This window comes from Ursus americanus, chromosome 16, assembly GCF_024610735.1.
Source record: "Ursus americanus isolate L20-20 chromosome 16, mUrsAme1.1.p, whole genome shotgun sequence".
Lineage (NCBI taxonomy): Eukaryota > Metazoa > Chordata > Mammalia > Carnivora > Ursidae > Ursus > Ursus americanus.
In genome coordinates this window covers 27,693,447-27,717,217 of record NC_142142.1, presented here as the reverse complement: position 1 = coordinate 27,717,217, position 23,771 = coordinate 27,693,447, and the positions used below count along the sequence as shown (strand labels likewise).

Here is a 23,771-nt window from a genome sequence, read left to right as displayed (position 1 = left end):
TTTTTTCCATCTCACTATGGAAGCTCTATAGCTATTATTTTCTGTGCTCTAGGCTCCAGGTCTTGACATAGAGTCTCAATGCCATGTGTGTGTGTGTGTGTGTGTGTGTGTGTGTGTGTGTGGTGTGCACACACACACATGACACACCCACATTTATATAAAACTTTCTCAAGGAAACTATGTCGCCATGGACAAAATTATCTTATTTTTTAAAATCTAAAATTCACTGCCTTTTTTCATCATCAGTCTTGTCCTTTTATATAGGCTAACCTATATTTGTTAATTATGGCTCAGAAATCACTAAACTGCTCCTGCTTTGTATGTGCACACACACATATTTTAAGATATACACAAAACTATGTTAGCCTGTATAAACAGCATAAGCTAATGATGTTCCTTGTCATGTACAACACACCATGGCATTGCATTTCTACCTGTGGAGGGATCCACAAGGTCATGCTGGGCTGGATTTTATACCACATTCAATCAGAGACAGTAAGCAACAGGGGGTAAGAGCTCAAGCTCGATGTTGAGACAAAATTAATCCTATTCTCTGTTCTGCATGGTATCAGCTGTGTTTCTTGAGAAAATTATCTAACATATTTGTTTTTTAGTTTCTTCATTAGTAAAACAAAAGTGTTAATTTTGGTGCAACAAGAATTAAATTAAACACCAAAATAAAATACTTAGCACAGTGGTCAGTATTAGCATTGTCCAATAAGGGTGAGTTTCCTGTAATAGTAATACTACTAATAACAATAAAAGGATAACAATAATTTTTTGGTTAAAAGTTAAAGCTCACATGATGACTAAATATACTTGCTTTGCCACTAGAATCCCACGATAGCACATACTTTTCCAAAATATTCACTGAATGTTGAGATACACAGTGCACTGTGGGGGGAAAAATCCCGTGGTTACGCAGCTTAGCTTCCCTGGTCTCATCTATATGAAAATGTGGGATAGTAGTTAATCCAGCCAAGCTTTCAATTAACTTCTGCAAAGATCCCAAATAATGCATTTTTCCTCAAGTTTGAATGGTCTTGCATGTGTTTGCTAATTTAAGTATGGGCCACAAATGTTCAAAACAATGGAGTCTTTGCCATTTTTTCGATGACAGATACAATGAGCCTTCCTATAAAAATCCTCCCTCCCCTGCTTCTTCAACAAGCATCAACTTTGGAAAACATTTTAAAAAGTACATTAATTTGATGCTTTCTAGACACAGTGAGAACAGAAAATGAAAATCCTTTTAATTATTTCTACCCTCAATGCCCAAACACAATAAAAATGTAGTGGCAGAGGGAATCAAGCACCAGAAAAATGATTACTTGAAGACAACCTGGACTTTTATTTGCTTATTCCCAAATCGTCTGTATTAAGCAAAAAAATCAATAGCATAAAGCATTCAGTGGAACATTTCATAAAAGACACACATGTATAAGGGATTGTTGGTCTCATTAATAAGTGACAACCAGACATATTTTTATGTTGTAGCTACCTTTCTGAGACTTACCTTGTTCTCAAAATATGTGTGTTGAATTACTTGTATACTTAAGATTTACTCAGATACCAAGGAACTCAACATGTGGCCCGTTAGATTTATAGTAAACTTGTGGTGATGATTTCTTAAATATTTGTCAGAATTCTTTAAAAGTGAGCCCTTTCTAAAATTTGATTTTCAATGATATGTGAATCCCAACATCTCTTACTGCCTCTTATCTCCATTATAAATGAAAGGTAATTACTTCATTTGAGTATACTGTTATGAATCAGGAACCACAGTGTGGAATTACAAGTTACAAAAATAAAAAATTGGTTAGATAACTGATGTCATATTAACCAGAAAATTGTATATTATTCAACATATTTGAAATTAAGTTCTTCACCCTTAAAAAGCTATCACTTAACTTTGACTTCTGTTCTGCATACTACCTTATTTAAACTTTTCAGTCACAGTAAGATTTCTGGAAAAAACATCCGTATTTACTGTTTCAACTTTTCCATATTTTACCCCTTAGTCCTCGCCATTTATTTCCCTCTATTTTACTAATGCTGCTGTGATGATACCACTAATCACTGCTGGATTGTAAATCCTGTAGAAAAGTTTCAGCTCTTCTGTTATTTGACCTCTGTGCAGCATTAACACTAGAGAATCTGTTATATTACTAGGTGCGTAAATCCTAGCTAATTTTTGCAATAAATATTTAACAATCAAATAAATGAAATGATAAATCTTTTCCATGTCTGAACACCTGAATTGAAATGGAGTAGAAAAATTTAGTATGAAAATAACCACATATTTAACATATTCAATATTAAATCATATTTAATATAAATTTTCCCTTTGTTATCATAAAATCACCTCCTATTACTTGTTCTAAAGTATTAATAATTTCCTGATGTTGAGTTAAACAAGAGCTTGCAGTATTATTTATACCAAATTGTATTTTTTTTAAATTTTTTTTTAAAGAACTTTTTTTTTTTCTTTATTTGGAAGTATAGAATTGTGGTCAAGAGCAACTGGTGTTTCTTGTAGCTAAGCTAATTGTGTCTTTTATATCTTGATCAAGTGTATAATTTGTGAAAATTTTTTCCTGTGTTTATCAAAATTACCTTCTACATTATTCCACTACCAGAAAAACAAAATGATAATGGAATCATTTCAGTGTAAATGGAGTAGCCACTATGCCATCTGCTGCACATATCTGAAATGAATATAAGACTGGCTCGGTGCCATCCTCTTGAGTCCCAATACTGTCCATCCACCTGCCGAAAATAAGTAATCAATTTCTGTTTAGATTTTTAAAAATTTTTTACAAAATCAGTAAATTTTATTAACATTTACTATTTAATTACCTGAAATATTTCACTTTGATTTGGGGATGAAATGTATTTAAATGTGTTTCTTCTATCAGTGCTCATTTAAGACACTAAAAAGCTAGAGTTGCATGTTTACCTTTATTAAAAAACATTTAAGGCCAACAAACTGAAGGTTGCTGGAGGGGAAGGGGCAGAAAGATGAGGTGGCTGGGTGATGTACAGTGGGGAGGGTATGTGCTGTGGGGAGCACTGTGTATTGTGTAAGACTGATGAATCACAGACCTGTACCCTTGAAATGAATAATACATCACGTTAATAATAAAAATTTTTAAAAAGAACTTTGAAAAAAAAATTTAAGACCAGACTTGACTATCTACAAATGTAAAGAAAGCTCATTTCAACCAGCATTTTCTTCTATTTTCTTCCTTCCTTTCATCTCAGCACATGCACTTTTTCTTATTACAAACTTGGCTCTCATTTTTTGGCATTGATGCTCATGACATAGCATTAGCCTAAATCAGTTATCTTTGCCTAATGGATGAATCTTCAGTTCACTCCATACTTGTTTGGTTGTACAACTTTGGTTTCTGATATCATTTATTCTTTGTATCTCAGACTGAGATCTGTAAATACCTTCTTTAGATCCAATGAACTATTAGTGTGTGTATATGTATGTGTGTGAACAGGTGTGTATAATTTAGAATTTTTATTCTAATGAAAACTTAAAAAGATATTGAGTCCATTTTTTCCCATCCCCAGTATACTATATTTTCTTTGACAAAGTATAGTTATCAGATTTCAGTGCCTGAATTTACTTTTGTGTTTATAATTTTTTATTTTATTTTATGTTTATTACTTTTTAAGATTTCCTTTATTTAGGGGCGCCTGGGTGGCACAGCGGTTAAGCGTCTGCCTTCGGCTCAGGGCGTGATCCCGGCGTTCTGGGATCGAGCCCCACATCGGGCTCCTCCGCTATGAGCCTGCTTCTTCCTCTCTCACTTCCCCTGCTTGTGTTCCCTCTCTCGCTGGCTGTCTCTATCTCTGTCGAATAAATAAATAAAATCTTTAAAAAAAAAAAAAAAAAAAAAAAAAAAAGATTTCCTTTATTTATTTGCCAGAGAGAGAGAGAGCACAAGCAGGGGTAGAGGCAGGTAGAGGGAGAAGCAGGTTCCCCGCTGAGCAAGGAGCCCAATGTGGGACTGGATCGCAGGACCCTGGGATCATGACCTGAGCCAAAGACAGATGCTTAACCAACTGAGCCACCCAGGCATCCCTATGTTTATAATTTTTTAGAGATTTTATTTATTTTAGAAAGAAAGAGAGAGACTGGAAGGAGGAACAGAGGGAGAGAGAGAATCTCAAGCAAACTCCATGCTCAGTGCAGAGCCCAATGTGGGGCTTGATCCCATGACCCTGAGATCATGACCTGAGTCAAAGTCAAGTGTCAGATGCCTAACCAACTGAGCCACCCAAGTGCCCCACTTTTGTGTTTATAATTGCAATGTCACCAACGGAACCAGAAGATGCTTGGCACAATGTATCAGAAAATGATTCACAGAAACATGAATATAGAAAAGAGTGGGAGAATTGAAGCATAACATGACATATAATAATATATGTAAGTGGAACTAAAAAGAAAACTTAGAGGGGCGCCTGGGTGGCTTAGTTGGTTAAGCATCAGACTTTTGGTTTTGGCTCAGGTCATGATCTCAGGTCATGAGATTGAGCCCCACATCAGGCTCAATGCTCAGCACAGAGTCTGCTTTAGATTCTCTCCCTCAGCACCCCCCCCACTCTCTCTCTCTCTCAAATAAAATAAATAAATTAAATCTTAAAAAACAATGAAGAGTAGCAATGTCTCAATTATTATCTATTGTTCCAAAATAAAAATAATCAAGTAAAAAATAATAAAACCATAAAAATGTGCAAATTCATCTTTCTAATACATCCAGTATTGGTGACACATTTACAGTAAGACAACATTGTTTGTCAAAACTTACTAACTTTGCCAATTTTTTTTTACTTTTTAATGCTTTATTCATTGATTAAAATCATATACATTTAACATAAATCATACAACATCAGTAATCGTGTCAAACATTCTTTGCTTTCTTACTTTCTGTCAGGAGTTATTTTACCTGGTTACACTTATAAGATAAAATCTCACCACATCTGACATTTATATACACTGTACTAATGGATTAATACTACTGATATACTTATTAATTCACATGGTATGTGTTCACTGGAGACAAAATAGTTCACATAAATCCAAAGACCCTTTTTAAATATAAGATAGTAAAACCATTTGTGAGACACATATAACCTTTTTTTTTTCTGTAACTAGAATTATATCTAAACATCTGTCCCACAAATTATGTTTCCAAAGCTTAAAACAGAGTTGTCACATCTCAGCACTGCTGGGCACCCACAATGCCTACTTGTTTTATTATTGTAGACTGTCTTTTAACATTAAATGTACAATATTTGTACCACTTAAAACTGGAATCAGGTAGAAGTCACAGAAAATACATCTGTACCTCGATTACCCTGAAATAATTAAATCTGTTTTTAAAGCTTCTCCAATGTTAACAAGGTTTTAAAGCATACTTCATAGACTATTCTTTATTAATTATAGCAGCTCATACATGTGATAAAACAAGCTTTCAGTTCTCCCTTTTTTCCCTTTATACTCACTATTCACAGTGAAACAGGTGCCCTTTTAAAAATCTTTTTTCATTTTCTTTTTCTTGATTTTTTCCCCCAGAGTTCTGAGGATGCTGATTGAACCACAACATCGCTAGGTATTACAGGTAAAAAAATCTACCTTAAGTATTACAACTGTCAGTATCTGGCAGATCAGAGTGGGGTAGGCCCTACTAGCATCACTTCAATCCATTTGGCAGCTAACAAGTGTACTGACAGAAAAATCCAGAGACTTGTTGCTAGATAGTAATGCTTATTTACAAATGTGTGTGTTCATAACTTTGTATTTTGACTCTCTTTTAAGAGGTTTTACATTGGAATGCAGTTTCTTTCTTCTTCCACTATTTGAAATCTTAGCTAAAAAGCTAATTTGAAGTATAATGTAATTGATTAATAAAATTATATAAGATACAGTCTTTAAAAACCTAAAAATCTGAGTATTCATGTTAATTTTATTGTTTTTAAAGATTATTTTAAAGTTGATTTTCTTGATCTCTTCATTTTATGTTTGATTAAGAGCTATAACCATAACATTTTTATATAACAAGCTTAGGAGCTGAGGAAAATGTTTAAGTTATTCAACATACTTTTAGATATCTGATTTGTGAAACACTAAAATTCTACTGATAGAATAAGTAAATTTTCAAGATGTCCCTCAATTATGACAAAGAATTTATCTTTTTAAGATTTATTTATTTATTTTAGAGAGTGTGTGCATGCAAGAGGGGAGTAGGGCAGGGGGTGAAGGAGAGAATCTCAAGCAGACTCCCCACTGAGTGTGGAACCCAATGAGGGCCTTGATCTTACCACCTGTGAGATCATGACCTGAGTTGAAATCACAAGTTGGATGCTTAACTGACTGAGCTATCCACGTGCTTTGGCATGGAATTTAAATAAGACTATACAAGTAGACAGAATTACTAGAGTTTGATAAAAGTCTCTTCTGTGCTAAGGTTACAAACCTTCCCTTACAGTAGAGGATTTCTTTCCAGTTTTAGATCTGGGTCAGTAAAAGTGATGTTACCCAAAGTTACAAAGTTGGAGCCGGAGGAAGATCATTTTATAAAAAGACATCAGAATCTCAGACAGATAAATCATAACTTCCCATGGTAGTAAATAAAATACGTATTTTAAACAAGAATGATTGAAGGAACAGGGACTGGGTGATGGTGAATTGGCTACTTTCAAAATACCTAAAATCTGATTCACCTTGATAAAAAGAGAGAACATATTAAATTGTATTTTTGTTTGTTTGCTTGCTTGTTTTTGCCATCTCAGATCAACAATGTTAATATGGGAAAATGAGAAAAATATAAAAGATGAAGTCGTAAAAGCTCTCCATTGCTTATCTTACTTAAAAACAAATAAATATATATTGAAATGATATATATTGACATGAAGGTCCATCCAAACTTAGCAAGTATGTTTTCTTGCTTTACTATATCTCCTTTATACGTTGTTCTTATGTATATATTCAGAAAAAGTTATAAGAGATATCCCCAAAATAAAATCTACATTTAGTCAGCTCATTATTCTTTTTTTATGGTTTTATTTATTAAATAAAATAGATTAAATAAAATAGACAGAGAGAGAGACAGCCAGCAAGAGAGGGAACACAAGCAGGGGGAGTGGGAAAGGAAGAAAGGGCTCCCAGCAGAGCAGGGAGCCCGATGCAGGGCTCGATACCAGGACCCTGGGATCATGCTCTGAGCTGAAGGCAGACACTTAATGACTAAGCCACCCAGGTGCCCCATTAGCTCATTATTCTTGAGCCAAAAATTCAAGAAAGCCATGTGTTGTTTTTCTTCTTGAGATTTATTTACTTGAGAGAGAGAGAGAGAGAGAAAGGGTGCACAGGAGCAGGGTGAGAGCAGAGGTGGAAGCAGACTTCTCACTGAGCAGGGAACCTGATGTGGGGCTTGATCCCAGGACTTGGAGATCAGGACCAAGCTAAAGGAAGACAATTAACCAACTGAGCCACCCAAACGCCCCAGAAAACCATATTTTTATCTAGGAGAAGGTAGACTTAATGCCCAGAATCTTCAAACCTTACTGCTTACAGCTATTCGGCTTAAGGTCCTTATCCTACATTATTGTTCACAACTATTCAGCTTAAGGTCCTTATCCTACAGTTCCCTGAACTGGTTTAATAACTTGCATCAGAATGGTCTGAGGATTGTGGTAAAAAATCTATTACCCCATAATGACAAAAATGGAACAAATTTAAAAATTATTATCATCAACAAGAGTTAATTAATACATAAAAAGGTAAAAGAAAGGTCATTGGATTAAGAATTGAAATGATTATTTTGCTGCAAACCAGAAACATTTCTTTTTTTTTTTAAGATTATTTATTTATTTTGATAGAGAGAGAGACAGGCCGTGAGAGAGGGAACACAAGCAGGGGGAGTGGGAGAGGAAGAAACAGGCTCCCAGCAGAGGAGCCTGATGCAGGGCTCGATCCCAGAACTGCAGGATCATTGCCCTGAGCTGAAGGCAGATGCTTAATGACTGAGCCACCCAGGTGCCCCTAAACCAGAAACATTTCTAAAAAAGAATAAAGTAAGCCATTTGATAATAAAACACCACACACACACACACACACACACACAAATCATGGCCATGACAAATGTAAGTGATGACAACAGGTTTGGATAATCATTAATACCAAAGAAATATTTCATACTCTCTTATAGACTATGTAACAGTATCATGAGATTTAATATGCATGTAATTGAAGTCTGGGAAGGAGGGGTGACAGAAAAGGGCAGATAGAATATTTAAAAAAAATAATAGCCCTTTTTTCACCTGGCATGAAAGGAGCTTAGAAGTCTCCACTTCATTCTAAAAAGTAAAAACTGGACAAGCTGAAAAATTAACAATTATTCTTAATTGGACAGAGAAGTGAGGTTATGGGGCAAACTGCTGCCTCCCAAAATTGGCAGATAAAGACAGACAGACAAAGAAAATCCACAATATATGAGAGATAAAGCCTGGGATCAGAGGAAACCTCTGTAAGAACTACAGACTGAGTAGGAAAACCTGAACTATAACTGTAACTAAGAAAAAAAGAGAAATGATACAAATTACTAATCTCAGAAATAAAAAAGGGAACATCACTACAGATCCTATAGTCATTAATATGATAATAAAGGAATATTAAGATAAACTCTATTCCCACATATTTGATAACCTAGATAAAATAGACCAATTCCTTGAAAGACACAATCTGCTAAAACTCACACAAAAGTGACGAGAATGTAAATAGGCCTATATCTAATTAATAAACTTCCAAAACAAAAAGTGCCAGATCCAGAGGTGAATTCACTGGTGAATCCTACCAAACGTTTAAGGAAGTAATTATGCCAATTCTATACTATCTCTTCTACAGATAGCAGCAGAGAGAATATCATTTAACTCATTTTATGAGACTAGCAGTACCCTTACACTAAAGCCAGACAAAGACATTACAGGAAAGAAAAAGCACAGACCAATATCTTTCATGGACTGAGATGTAGAAATTCTTAATGAAATATTAGTAAATCTAATCCAACAATGGTAAAAAAAAAAAATTGTACACCGTGACAGAGTGGAATGTATCCTAGGTATACAAGGCTGGTTCAACATTTAAAAATCAATTAATGTAATCCATCACATAAGCACAGCAAGGCAATGAGGAGATCATATCAAGAAAAAGAAAAAAAAATTGACAAAATCCAAATTCTATTCATGATAAAAACTCAGCAAACTAAGAATGGAAGAGGCTTCTACAATATGATAAAGAACATCTACAAAAACCTACAGCTAACATCATATTTAATAATGAAACACTTGAAGATTTCCTTTTAAGAGTCAGTTGGTTAAGCATTTGCCTTCGGCTCAGGTCATGATCACAGGGTCCTGGTATTTAGCCCCACATAGGGCTCCTTGTTCAGTGGGGAGCCTGCTTCTCCCTCTCCCTCTGCCACTCCCCCTGCTTGTGCTCACTCACTCTCTCTCTCTCTGTGAATAAATAAAATCTTTAAAAAATTGTTCCCTCTTACCACTGATTTTCAACATTGTACTCAACTTCTACCTAATACAGTAAGAAAGAAAAAAAGCAAAAGGTACAGATTGAGAAGGAAGAAATAAAATTGTGTTCATTTGTAGATGACATGATTATCTATCAAGAAAATCCAAGGAAAAAAATTGACAAAATAGTCCTAGAACTAGTAAGTAATTATTAATATTGCAAGATATAAGGTTAATATAAAGAATCAATCACTTTCATATATACCAGCAAAGAACAATGGGAATTTGAAATTTAAAGCACACTACCATTAACATTAGAACCACCAGAAATAAAATGCTTAGGTATAAATTTAACAAAATATGTATAAGATCTGCATGAGGAAAATTACAAAACTCTGATGAAAGATATCAAAGAAGAGCTACATAAATGGATATATATCCATGCTCTAGAAAGGAAGAGTCAACGTTATCAAACTATCAGTTCCTCTCAACTTGATTTATACATTCAATAAAATTCCAATAAAAATCCAAGCAAGTTATTTTGTGGATATTGACAAACAGATTATAAAATTTATATGAAGAGACAAAAGACCCAGAATAGCCAACACAATATTGAAGGAGAAGAATAAAGTTGGAAGATGACATACCTAACTTACTTCAAGGCTTACTATAAAGCTACAGTAATCAAGACAGTGTGATATTGATAAAAGAATAGATAAATAGATTAATGTGGTAGAATAGAGGGTTGAGATATAGACTCATATAAATATATCAAATGATTTTTTGACAAAGGAACAAAGGCAATACAATGGAACAAAGATAATCTTTTCAACAAATAGTGCTGGAACAACTAAATATCCACATGTGAAAAAATGAATTTGTACATGTACCTTATAGCATTCATGAAAATTAACTCAAAATAAATAATAGAACTAAATGTTAAAACCAAAACTATGAAACTCTTAAAAAATAATATAGGAGAAAATCTAGGTGACCTTGGGTATGACAATGACTTTTTAGGTGCAATATGAAAGGCATAATCTATGAAAGATAGGATAACCTACAGTCTTGCTCTGTGAAAGATAAAGTCAAGAGATAAGAAGACACAGATTATAAGAAAATGTTTGGAAAATAAATATCTGAGAAAGGACTGTTACATAAAGAATGTTTAAAAGTCATCCATAAGAGAATGACCATTAAAAGTTTGGGCAAGAAGCACCTGGGTGGCCCAGTTGGTCAAGCACATGCCTTCAGCTCAAGTCATGGGATTGAGTCACATTGAGCTCGCTCCTCAGTGGGGAGTCTGCTTCTCCCTCTGCGCCTCCCCCTGCTTGTGTGCACCCTCTCTCTCAAATAAATAAATAAAATCTTAAAAAAAAGTGTGACAAAAGACGTGAACAGAGACCTCATCAAAGAAGTTAGAGTGAGAAAAAGAGAGAGAGAGAGAGATGGTAAACTAGGCATATAAAAAGATGTCCATCATCCTATGTCATTAGAGACTTGCAAATTAAAACAATGAGACCACTATACATTCAATAAAACGGCTGAAATTCAAAACACTTAGGAAAACCAAATATTGGGGATGATGTGGAATATTAAGAACTCTCATTCATTACTGGTAGAATTGCAAAATGGCATAACCACTTTGGAAGACAGTTTAGCAGTGCCTTATAAAACTAAACATGCTTTTTACTATATGACCCAGCAATTGTACTCCTTGGCATTTACCAAAATGAATTGAAAATTTATGTTCACATAAAAATACACATATGAATATTTATAGCTGCTTTATTCATATTTGCCCAAACCTAGAAGTAGCCAAGATATCCTTCAGTAGTTGAGTGGGTATGTAAACTGCTGTACATCCAGACAATGGAATATTATTTAGTGCTTAGAAGAAATGAGTGATCAAGCTATGAAAGAGCATGGAGAAAAGTTAAATGTGTATTACTAAATGCAGGAAGCCAATCTGAAAAGGTTACATATTGTATGATACCAACTATAACATTCTGGGAAGTGAAAAAATATGGGAACAATAAAAAAAGATGAGTGGTTGCTATGATTGGGAAGAGGAAGGCAATGGGTACATGTTATTATACATTTGTCAAAACCCGCAGAATGTACAGCACCAGGAGTGAACCCTAATTAAATTATAGATTTTGGGTAATTATGTTGTATCAATGATATTGCATCATTTATTTTTAAAAATGTACACTGTGGTTCACAATGTCAATATTGGGGAGGTTGTGCATGTTTGGGGACAGAAGATATTTGTACTTTCTGCTCAATTTTGCTGTGAATCTAAACTACTCTAAAAATAATGTTTATTAATTAAAACAATATCCAATAGTTTTCATAATATGATAAACATCAATTAACTGTAGAAATCCAGCAAACCCCAAGCAGGATAAAGCCAAAGTAAATCCCACCTATGTAAATCTTAACCAAAATGCTAAAAAATCAAAAATAAAGAAAAATTAAAAACAAAAAACAAAAAACAAAACAGAAACAGTGCAGGTAGGGACCCTATACATTGAGAGTGATAAAGATTAAAAAGTGGCTGATCTTGACCAGAAAAATAGAGGCCAGAATATTTTTTATCAAACAAAAGAAAAATATTTACAAATTGAAAAATAATTTAAGATACTTAGAGATACAAAAAAGCTGTTAGAATTGATCACTGGCAAACCTGCACTCCTAGAAACGCTAAAGACAGTTCTTTGGACTGAAGGGAATAATTATAAGTAGAAGGGAAATAAGTATAAGTAGAAATTGGAAACTGTGAGAATGAAGGAAGAACACTGTAAATGGGCAAATATAAACATTCATTTTGAGTCCTTTCCAAATTTATTGAAAAGTCATTTTAATTACTAAAGTAAAAAATTCTTTAAAAAGATTGAGTTTATAATACATGTAGAAGTGAAATATATGACAAAAGAGTACAATGGATAAAGTGGGAAATGAAAATATACTGTCATAAAGTTCTTACATTATGCATGACACAATATGATAGTTTTTCAAAGCAAACTGTATTAAGTTAAAGATGTATATGCAAATCATTCAGAAAATTTTTAAAAAATAAAGCAAAAATGCATAGGTAATATGTCAATGACAATGATAAAATGGAAAACTGAAAAACAGAAACAGAAATATCAAGTTTAATAAACACAGGAAAAAGAATAAGAAATAGAATATAAAGTTAATAAGATCATAGACTTAAATTCAATCACACCAGTATCTCCCTCCTTCTTTCTTCCCTCCTGCATTTCTCATTCCCTCTCTTCCTAGTCCCTTCTTTCCTTTCTGGCATTTTCTTATTATATATCTTGCTCTCCTCCCAATTAGCTTTTTCTTTCTTTCTTTTTTTTCCCCCTAACTTGTTTTATTGCTTCATTTTCCTTTTTCCTTTTCTATTGCAATTTTGTTAAATATTCATGGAAGGAGAATTTGTGATTACCCTTCAGTCCCCCATCTTTACCTGGAATTATAGAGAATACACATTAATTGATTCTTCACTATGCTCTGTCATGCAAATTTTAGATATGATGAAAAACAGGAACTGATTTTTTATAGTTAAAAAATGGTAATTGAATTACAGTCTATATGCTATAGCAATCAGGATTTTGGCAGGTCCCTTTTCAAAGTCTACTAGCCAACTTTATAACACTGTTGGGAATACTGGTTATTTCTTCCTTAGAGAATTTTTGATATTTTTGGATTTTAAAAATAACATAATCAACAGCAATATAATTTAGAAAGATGAAGTGATTTTGATTTATGCATTTTCTACTATAGAGTATCTTGATTGCTCATGAATGAAATAAACATTAATTTATGCTGGCATTTTAGCTACAAAATAAATGACATTCACCATTTTGATCTAAGCCTCAGTGAGAGAACTGTGCAGTATGCATTTCTCATGTAATAGTCAAAACTTTTATTTCTTCCTGGAGATCTACTTGTTTCATAATCTTTCTTGAAATAAAACCAAGAGAACAAATTTATAAAATATAATGTGTAGCATTCAATTCAAGAAACATATCCAACTTTATTTGTCCGAGTAGTATTAAACTAAACCCTATGGGATAATAAAGAAAGCTCATTTCAAAGCCTATAGAAAATTTAAATCTTCTCCATAAACTTTCAGCAAATAGCATGTTCACAGCCTAGTTTAAAATAAAATTTCAATAAATACATATAGATTTATTCAAATCGCTTTCAAGTTCACTGACTACTTGCTAAATATTGTACCAGACTAAAGACCAGTTTGGCAAACTTTTTTTCTAAAAAAGCCAGATAGTAAATATTTTAGGCTTTTTGGGTCTTAACAACTACTCAATTCCACCATTGCAATGAAAAACAATAAACCAACAATACATAAATAAATGGGTGTGTGTGTGTGTGTGTGTGTGTGTGTGTGTGTGTGTGTATTTCCAATAAAACTATCAGGTGTCCGGCTGGATTTGGCCCACAAGGCCTACTCTAGGAGAAACAGAATGGATTAGACATGGTGACTAGGTCAGTATATGTGACATGGTCACTATATTTATTTTCATATATTTTATATGCCTTCTAAAATATTAATCATTTTATATAAAAGATACATGCATATAGTATATAAGCAAAAAACCCTACATATCAGCTAAAATCCCAATACCCAGTGATAATTTTATGATATTTGTTGAACATGATTCAAGATATATTCTATATATATGTGTGTGTGTGTTCAGTTGGGTAAGTGGATAGATATTGAGAAAAAATTATATTCTATTTAAAAATAAACAGTAGACTGGGAGTCTGGGAAGATGGTGAAGTAGGAAGACCCTAAGCTTGTCTCATCCCATAGATACAACTAGAGAACACTCACATCAGTATAAATAACCCAGGAAAGGACCCAAAGATTGGCAGAACAAACTCCACAACTAAAGGTATAGAAGAGACCACATCAGAGGTAGGAAAAGCAGAGATATGGTGGGGAGCTAAAAGGACCCTAGACTTCCACAGTCAGGAGGGAGCTGGGGGTGCAGAGAAGGGTGAGAAAGACTGTCACACCGGAGTCATCACAGGGAAGACAAATTCCCCAAACATTTGGCATTGAAAGAGAGTGAGAGGGGCTGAACTTTGTGAATTTTTATAACCAGCAAGACTAATGCCTAGAGTTTTAAAAATCAGGGAGCTTTGCTCTGGAAGAGCATGGCAAGGGCCTTAGAAAGCTGAGTCTCTGACCTTAAAGAGACAGCACGACAAACAGCTCATGGAAGTTCAGCATAGAAGCAGCAGTTTGAAAGATGCCTGAGGCATACAGGAGGGAGAGTTATTTACTCATCTCAGAGCATGTCCCCGAGAGTCTGGGATTGCAGGGAGACTCCTCGAGGAACAAAGGAGAAAAGAAAAACAAAGCTGGGGGCATCACATTGCCTGATTTCAAGCTATATTACAAAGCTGTGATCACCAAGACAGCATGGTACTGGCACAAAAGCAGATACATAAACCAAGGCAACAAAATAGAGACTCCAGAAATGGACCCTCAACTCTATGGTCAAGTAATCTTTGACAAATCAGGAAAGAATATCTGATGGAAAAAAAGTCCCTTCAATAAATGGTGCTGGGAAAATTGGACAGCTATGTACAAAAGAATGAAACTCAACCATTCTCTTACACCATACACAAAGATAAACTCTAAATGGATGAAAGACCTCAATGTAAGACAGGAATCCACCAAAGTCACAGAGGAGAACATAGGTAATAATCTCTTTGACATCAGCCACAGCAACTTCTTTCAAGACACGTCTCCAAAGACAAGGGGAAAAAAAGGGAAATTGAACTTTTGGGACTTCATCAAGATAAAAAGCTTCTGCACAGCAAAAGAAACAGTCAACAAAACTAAGAGGCTACCCACGGAATGGGAGAACAGATTTGCAAATGACATTACAGATAAAGGTCTGGTATCCAAGATCTATAAAGAACTTCTCAAACTCAACATCCAAACAAATAATCAAATCAAAAAATGGGCAGAAGATATGAACAGACATTTTTCCAATGAAGACATACAGATGGCTAACAGACACATGAAAAAATGTTCAACATCATTAGCCATCAGAGAAATTCAAATCAAAACCACATTGAGATACCACCTTACACCAGTTAGAATGGCAAAAATTGACAAGTCAGGAAACAACAAATGTCGGAGAGGATGTGGAAAAAGGGGAACCCTCTTACAATCTTGGTGGGAATGCAAGTTAGTACAGCCACTTTGGAAAACAGTGTGGAGTTTCCTCAAAAAGTTAAAGATAGAGATACCCTATGACCCAGTAATTGCACTACTGGGTATTTACCCCAAAGATACAGATGTAGTGAAAAGAAGGGCCACATGCACCCCAATGTTCATAGCATCAACGTCCACAATAGCCAAACTGTGGAAGGAACAAAGATGCCCTTCAACAGATGAATGGATAAAGAAGTTGTGGTTCATATATACAGAGGAATATTACTCAACCATCAGAAAGAATGATTACCCACCATTTGCATTGACATGGATGGAACTGGAGGAGAGTATGCTAAGTGAAATAAGTCAAGCAGAGAAAGACAATTATCATATGGTTTCACTTATATGTGGAACATAAGGAATAGAATGAAGGACATTAGGAGAAGAAAGGGAAAACTGAAGGGGGGGGGCAGAAATCAGAGGGGGAGATGAACCATGATAGACTATGGACTATGGGAAACAAACTGAGGGTTACAGAGGGGGGAAGGGTGGGGGATTGGGTTGGCCAGTGATGGGTATTAAGGAGAGCACATACTGCATGGAGCATTGTGTGTTATACCCAAACAATGAATCATGGAACACTACATCAAAAACTGATGACATACTGTATGGTGACTAACACAACATAATGAAATAAAATTTAAAAAAATTCAAATGGGAAAAAAATAATTATTTTTATGGCCAAGTAATATTCCATTGTGTGTACATACAATTGGGCTGCTTTCACATCTTGACCATTACAAAATAATGCTGCTATAAATATAAGGGTGTATGTATCTCTTTGAATTAGTGTTTTTATCTTCTTTGGGTAAATACCCAGTAGTGCAATTACTGGATCATAGTGTTGCTCTATTTTTAACTTTTTGAGGAACTTCCATACTGTTTCCACAGGGCTGTACCAGTTTGAATCCCCACCAACAGTGTGAGAGGATTCTTTATTCTCCTCACCAGCACCTTTTGTTCTTTCCTCTGTTTTTGATTTTAACCATTCTGACAGGTGTGAGGAGATACCTCATGGTAGTTTTGATTTGCATTTCCCTGATAATGGGTGTTGTTGAGCAGTGTTTCACATGTCTCTTGGCCATCTGTATATCTTCTTTGGAGAAATGTTGATGTCTTCTGCCCATGTTTTAGTTGTATTATTTGTTTTTTGGATATCAAGCTTTATAAGTTTATTATAGATTTTGGATACTAACCCTCTATCAGATATGTTATTTGCAAATATCTTTTCCCATTCTGTAGGTTGCCTTTTAGTTTTATTGATGAAGTCCCAATAGTTTATTTTTGCTTTTATTTTCCTTGCCTCTGGAGACATATCTAGAAAAAATGTCTCTACAACCAATGTCATAGAGGTCACTATCTGTATTCTCTTCAAGGATTTTTATGGTTTCAGGTTTCACGTTTAGGTCTTCCATCCATTTTGAGTTTATTTTTGTGTTTGGTGTAGTTTCATTCTTTTGCAGTTGCTGTCTAATTTTCCCAACATCATTTGTAGAAGAGATTATCATTTTCCCATTGGATATTCTTTCTTGCTTTGTTGAAGACTAATGGCCTATATAACTATGAGTTTCTTTCCAGATTTTGTATTCTGTTCTGTTGATCTGTATGTCTGTTTTTGTGCCAGTACTGTACTGTTTTGATCTCTACAGATTTGTAATACAACTTAAAGTCTGGAATTGTGATGCCTCCAGCTTTGCTCTTCTTTTTCAAGATTACTTTGGCTATTTGGGGACTTTTGTGGTTCCATTCAAATTTCAGGATTGTTTGTTTTGTTCTGTGAAAATGGTGTTGGTATTTTGATAGGGGTTGCATTAAACATGTAGGTTGCTTTGGGCAATATAGACATTTTAACAATGTGTATATTTAACAAGTTCCTACCCACAGATGAATGGAGAAAGAATATGTGGTATATGTATAATGGAATAGTATTCAGTTATAAAAAAGAACAGAAATCTTGACATTTGCAATGACATGGATGTCTAATTTAAGTAGATATATTTGCAAGCACTATACTTGAAGCTGAGAGATCAATTTGAACAAAGATAAGAAACCAAGGATCTACAATGCATATTTGGGGAGTAAGGGATTTTTCTGACTTAGTGAAACTACAGGCTAATTATTTTGGCTGAGGAAAACTTTAGAATCAAAACTAGGAAATGTATGGAGTTTACATATTAGGTTTTACGCTATGTGGAAATCAAATCAGATCTGCATACAGGAATATTCATATAACAACTTTTATTTGGTAGGATTGTAAGGGGGATCATGAAGGTTGGGTAATAAAATATAATTGCAGAACGTTACAAGAAGGATTAAATTCCTGAATTAGTAAAATGGAAGAGAAAATTGAGATACAAAGTGCTTGCGGCAACATTCATTTGGAACATAATAAACTGACATAGCCGTTGTTTTTTATTTGCTCCCTTTTTCAGGATAAAGAAACTTCTTTCTTTGGTGTGTGTTTTCATCTTGATCCATGTGATTCTGAGAAGCAAACAATCTAAATTCTTCCTTTATACCAATTCTTTCTCTTTCTTCTTGGTGTTCAACCTCAATCCAACCTGAGCAATGGAAGTCTTTCTTTCCAAAAAGGCCAAACTGGGGTTAATGGCAGAAGCCTCCTCTTACTCTTCATGGATGTAATAATGATGATAATAATAAAAGTAAATGACAATATTTTTAATGAACACTTACTGTGCGTGAGACATCCTAAGTGATTTATAAATACAAATTCATTCAGGCTTAGGTTGTTAGTGGGGATGAGAAGAAATGAGACACACAGTTGGAGAAGCAGATGCTTGGTGATATTAAGACCACAATTGTAGTTTATATGGCCCTGTTTTCTTCATCTCTTTCTTTTGATTCTGTGAGTTCCCAAAATGTCTTTCTAGGTACGGGAGCCAACAATCCCATTTTTTCTTTAAGCTACTCTGAGACAGTGTGCTAATATTAGAAATAAAGGTGTACCAACAAATACAGTTCTTGACTGGTTAGGCATGAAAGCAAAGAAGAAATAGGAATAAATAGAAGGTGATTCTGGAGTTTGGAGTCATATTGACTACAAAAGGGGATTCATGGAAGACAGAGGAATAATCAGGTATCTGTTGTAGGGGACAGCGACTTCAGTTTTGAGAAGCCAAGAAGATATTCGTAGTATAAAGGGGATTACTTAATGAATGGAAAGAAGCCCAGAAAGCCTACCATTGCTTGTTTTAATGACTGTGCCACCTGTGCAGTCTCTCAGGGTCCCTCACTCAGGACCACACTTGGTTTAGTAATGTGCTTTCACAATCTTGAATTTCTTAATTTTATCTTTGAACTTGTGGTTTTCCAATGGTACAATAGAGCTTATCTGTGAGCAGAAGAGATATGCATCATATGCTTATCTGTCATTCCTTGATGTTCCATTTGCATGTAGCATTCACCATGTCACATGAACACAGGATTCTAGTAGTTGCATAATGTGTGGGAGTTCAATGAATCTGGAAGTAACTACAGGGTAAATGTGTTAAATCAATAACTGATTAAGTCCGAACACTGACAAACCCAAGGGACCATACTCTCTTTTTGAACCAGAACTTACTTTGAATGCAGAAAGAAGACAATAGCATTCTAAGAAATGCAAATGGCCTAGGAATGCTTTTCTATTCTTTTCCACTCATATTACTTCCCTTCATTAGCCAACTACTTACACTGGAAATGATGACCTGGAAGGAAAGGGAAAGATAAAGCAACCCACGGCTCCCTTTCCTTTAGTTTCTTCTTTAGTCATTAATAAACCAAAGGTAGAAAGTGTTGGCAGAATATGCATATATTAAGAAGTGAAAGAAAAACAATTGAATTAGTTTGTGCGATATTTCCATTATTCTTGAAAGAACAAAATACATATGCATGGATGAGCTACAAAATATGAATTGTGTCATTAGGTGATTCTGCACATTAGTTGAACACTCTTATATTTGCATTTAAAACTGGAAATGTACAATATAAAGATGAATGGTAAAATTCATATTAATAATTTAACATTTTAACTTTTCTTTATTTGGAACAATATTAAATTCAAATTAAAAACAGTATGTCAGGTCAAGGGAAAGACTGTAGAAGAAAGAAAAAGCTTTATGTTTTAGTACCTTTAATGGCACTATTTTTCTGTTTTTTGAACAAAGAGCCCTGCATTTCCATTTTGCACTGGGTCATGCAAATTGTGTAGTTGACCTTGAAGTCCATGCTAAAAATAGTAAAACAAATATACACATGGCCTCTCCTTTTGATGGAGTCACTTAGCTGCCCCAGCCACAATGGGTTTGATGGAATTAAGGTTAGGGAATGAAGTGGCAATAACATGATGATGGTGGGCAGCGAAATAGAGAGAATGTGCAAATGTAAGAGGTAGTCTGGGTTCCAAGATCAGTGAACCATTTAAGGGAAACCAATGGTATATCACCTAGAAGCATACATGGCAAAGTTTTAAAGTAACTATATTCTCCATTCCTTATATTTCAATGAAGACATTCCCATGCCTGTAAGGAATCAAACTTGGAATAACATTTCTGCCCTCTATTCCATCTTTTACACTTTATCTCCCCAGAAGAGGAGTGATTTATCACGTGTTAAGAATTCATCATCATCCATGTGCCCACTTTTCACTATTGAGTAGAACAAAGGTATTAAACATTGCTGTTGTTATCTCTTTCTTTTCTCTGTGCCACTGCCTGCCCATAACATTCAAACTTCTCTCTCCTGCTTAGAGGAAGATTACCAGAGTAAGATTTGTTCCTACCAGTGAGAAATCTGTAAATACGGTACCTAAATTCACAATATGTAGCATGAATGTGTAGATTCAAGTTTGCTCTGCAGCCCAGCACTTAAAGATTAAAAAAGCTGATATTTCAATTTCCTTTGGAGGGTTTTTTTTTTTTATTTCGGAGTGGTTTAAACTCATAAAAGATAGCTGGGATTAATTATTACTTGTGAGGAGATGATTGCCCTTAAACACTTTAAACATAGATATCAGAAGGTAAAGTATGAGTCAGATGTTATACAAATAAGACATGGTTGTTGGGAAAATACACTGGTATCACCACCTGATCTGTGTTCACATTGGCTTTTTAAATAATAAGGGAGATAATAGATTTCAGAGAACTTTAGAACTCCTGAGAAATTAACTGCTATTGTTGTTGAAGACTTTTTAAATATTTAAAATATGTTTAAAGTTAATATTTTCATCAAATTTTCACTAAAGTTAGACAATCTAACACCAGTTATGGGGAATGAGGAAAGTGGAAATTTGGGAAGATAGTGGAAACACCCACCTCCCTATCTTCAAACTGCCTGAGTATATGATTACTACGTTAGTTGTCAGCAGTTTGAAAAGGAGGAATGAAGAATAAGCAAGATGTCTGATACTACCATCCATCAATCATCATGTCTCTTCACCACAAATGGCAGTTTTAGAAAAGTACCAGGAAGAGTTCGCAAGAAACAAGTGAAGTGTTGGGATAGCAGAAATCTTTGGATCAGCTATCTATTATCATCCATTATTATACACAACTTTTATTAGAAGTCATTTGTACCAGATTTTTTATAACATACTGATTCAAATGATACAAATTACATGATCACATGGCTTTGGAGTTTTAAAGATAAAAAACATTGTACAACATAAGGGTAATAATTATTAACATAGACATTCAAAGCTAGAGAGAAGAGCTCTTTTAAAGATATTCTGAAAGAGGTAAACTATTTCCCAAATGAACTGTGTGTGTGTGTGTGTGTGTGTGTGTGTGTGTGTGTGTGTGTGTGTGTGTTTCTGAAACTATTTTCCTAGATCTGAATTTTAGGAAACGTCAAACACAGTCACATAAAATAGAGACCTCACAGCATGAAATACTGTTTTTCGGAGGCCTGAGATTGCAATTTCTAAGCAGACACATCCTGTGCCTATGAAAAAAATTAAGAGTAAGGCTACTTAAGCGAGATTAAATTGTGTGGTTATTACTTGCAAATATAGTAAAGATCTTATAGGTTCATTTTTTTTCCAGACACTAACATTGAAAACAACAGAGTCTAATTTTGGTATGAGTGGTTGTTTTAAGAATAAATATTTTTTTAACCTGACCTATTCCAACCTCCTGACAGATAATTTTGAAGCAAATTCAAATCTGTCAAAAAACATTATTTATGTACATTTATGTCAGCTATGGCAAGTATAAACTGTCTAAACATTGAGGCATAGTATTCTTGAATTTGAAGGTTTTCTTATCCACAAACCATTAATGTAATGACTACAGAGTAAGGTGAATTGTTAATTCTTTGTTCATTTATCATGCCTTTATGTAAATCCTAAAAGTATCTTAAGATGCATCACTTCTTATGTTTAGTTGGAAAGCCTGACAAAGTCTGTCTTTTTCTTTCTTTCTTTCTTTCTTTCTTTCTTTCTTTCTTTCTTTCTTTCTTTCTTTCTTTCTTCCTTCCTTCCTTCCTTCCTTCCTTCCTTCCTTTCTTTCTTTCTTTCTTTCTTTCTTTTCTTTCTTTTCTTTCTTTCTTTCTTTCTTTCTTTCTTTCTTTCTTTCTTTCTTTCTTTCTCTTTCTTTCTCCTTCCTTCCTTCCTTCCTTCCTTCCTTCCTTCCTTCCTTCCTTCCTTCCTTCCTTCCTTCCTTCCTTCTCTTTTTTAAGATGGGAAGGTTTGTGTGGGGATGCATAAAATGTTAAAGTAGCATATCAAAAAGAAACAAAGAAACAAACAAAGAACACTTGGTCCACCAAGGGTTTATTGCCAGTTTTATGTGCAACCAGCCTTATATATTGTAGTAGCTAAGCCTGTCTAGGTTGAGATATTAAATTTTCCTTTACAGTATACATGTCTATTCTTAGTATATGCTAGTAATAGTTGTTTATTGTCAAAATAGTTTTCATCTGACTGGTTTAGGAATTCTTGGGCTGAAAGATGAAGCAAATCACACAAGTTAAACCATTCAAGTAAAATGCAGCTAATTGTCAGGTTTGAGAAAACAGCCTAAGACACAGATACTAATGTATGAGCCCCTCTGTGTGCACAAGGCTCATCTTGCACGTCAACCCTGAATCAACATATCTGCATAGGCCAAATACTCACTGCCAAACAAGTGTATACCTAATTTTACATCCTTTAGAGAGAAGAATCTGCTAAGTCTTTGATCATGTCATGGAGATCAGACTTTTATCCTTGTACATATGATTATATCTCATTTGTGCCATGTGAGTTTTGTTATGCAGTTTAATTTAAACTTTTAGAGAAGCTATACTCAAAAAAAGCACCGCACCATTTTGAATTTGTTTTCCATTTTTCTTACATTGAAAATATATATTTTCCATTGTTCTTTTGTTTTTGTTTTTGTTTGGATTCCTTTCTAACTTTGCTATTCAATATCCACATGTTTCAGAGTTGATTTCATCATTGATTTCTAAGTTAGTTAGTCCTTTTCTGGTTAAAGAACATACCTTTTTAAGATCTTAAGAATCTTATTGAAAACTCAAAATGAACATGGTCATGTTACAAAATGGGTGAAAGGAGTCATGAAATTATATGAAAGTGAATGAAACCTACAGCTGTGCCAAGAACTATAGAAACTATAGGGACATTAACTATGTCTATTTTAACATCCTTGCTTATCAGTTATTAATAATAAAAGCAACTAATATCCACTAAACGTTTATTATGTTTACCTTTGCCCAATTAGTACCAGGTTATGGCTATGTATTGGCATGATTATGGAGAGCACTTTTTACCAACCTGAAAAGGATCTTCCTTTGACAATAAATTATATGCTTACTCTTTTTTCATACACAGTTCTATGTGCCTCATATTACTATCTCAGTTAATCATTATTATAATATCTTAAGGTAGGCACTATTCTTACCTCCATTTTAAAGATTTAAAAAGCTGAAGACTAAAGTTGAGAAGTGTAATTATCAAAGGTAGATTTGA

General features: G+C 34.3%; 1 long non-coding RNA gene across 3 annotated transcripts in view; it reads left to right on the top strand.

Moving 5' to 3' along the window:
- LOC123787869 (uncharacterized) overlaps positions 1–23,771 on the top strand; it is a 79,098-nt gene that overhangs the window by 12,550 nt on the left and 42,777 nt on the right. For all 3 annotated transcript variants that reach the window (XR_015726958.1, XR_015726959.1, XR_015726957.1), the window contains exon 2: positions 5,591–5,636. This is a non-coding gene — a long non-coding RNA (uncharacterized LOC123787869). The remainder of the gene's footprint in view (positions 1–5,590; positions 5,637–23,771) is intronic.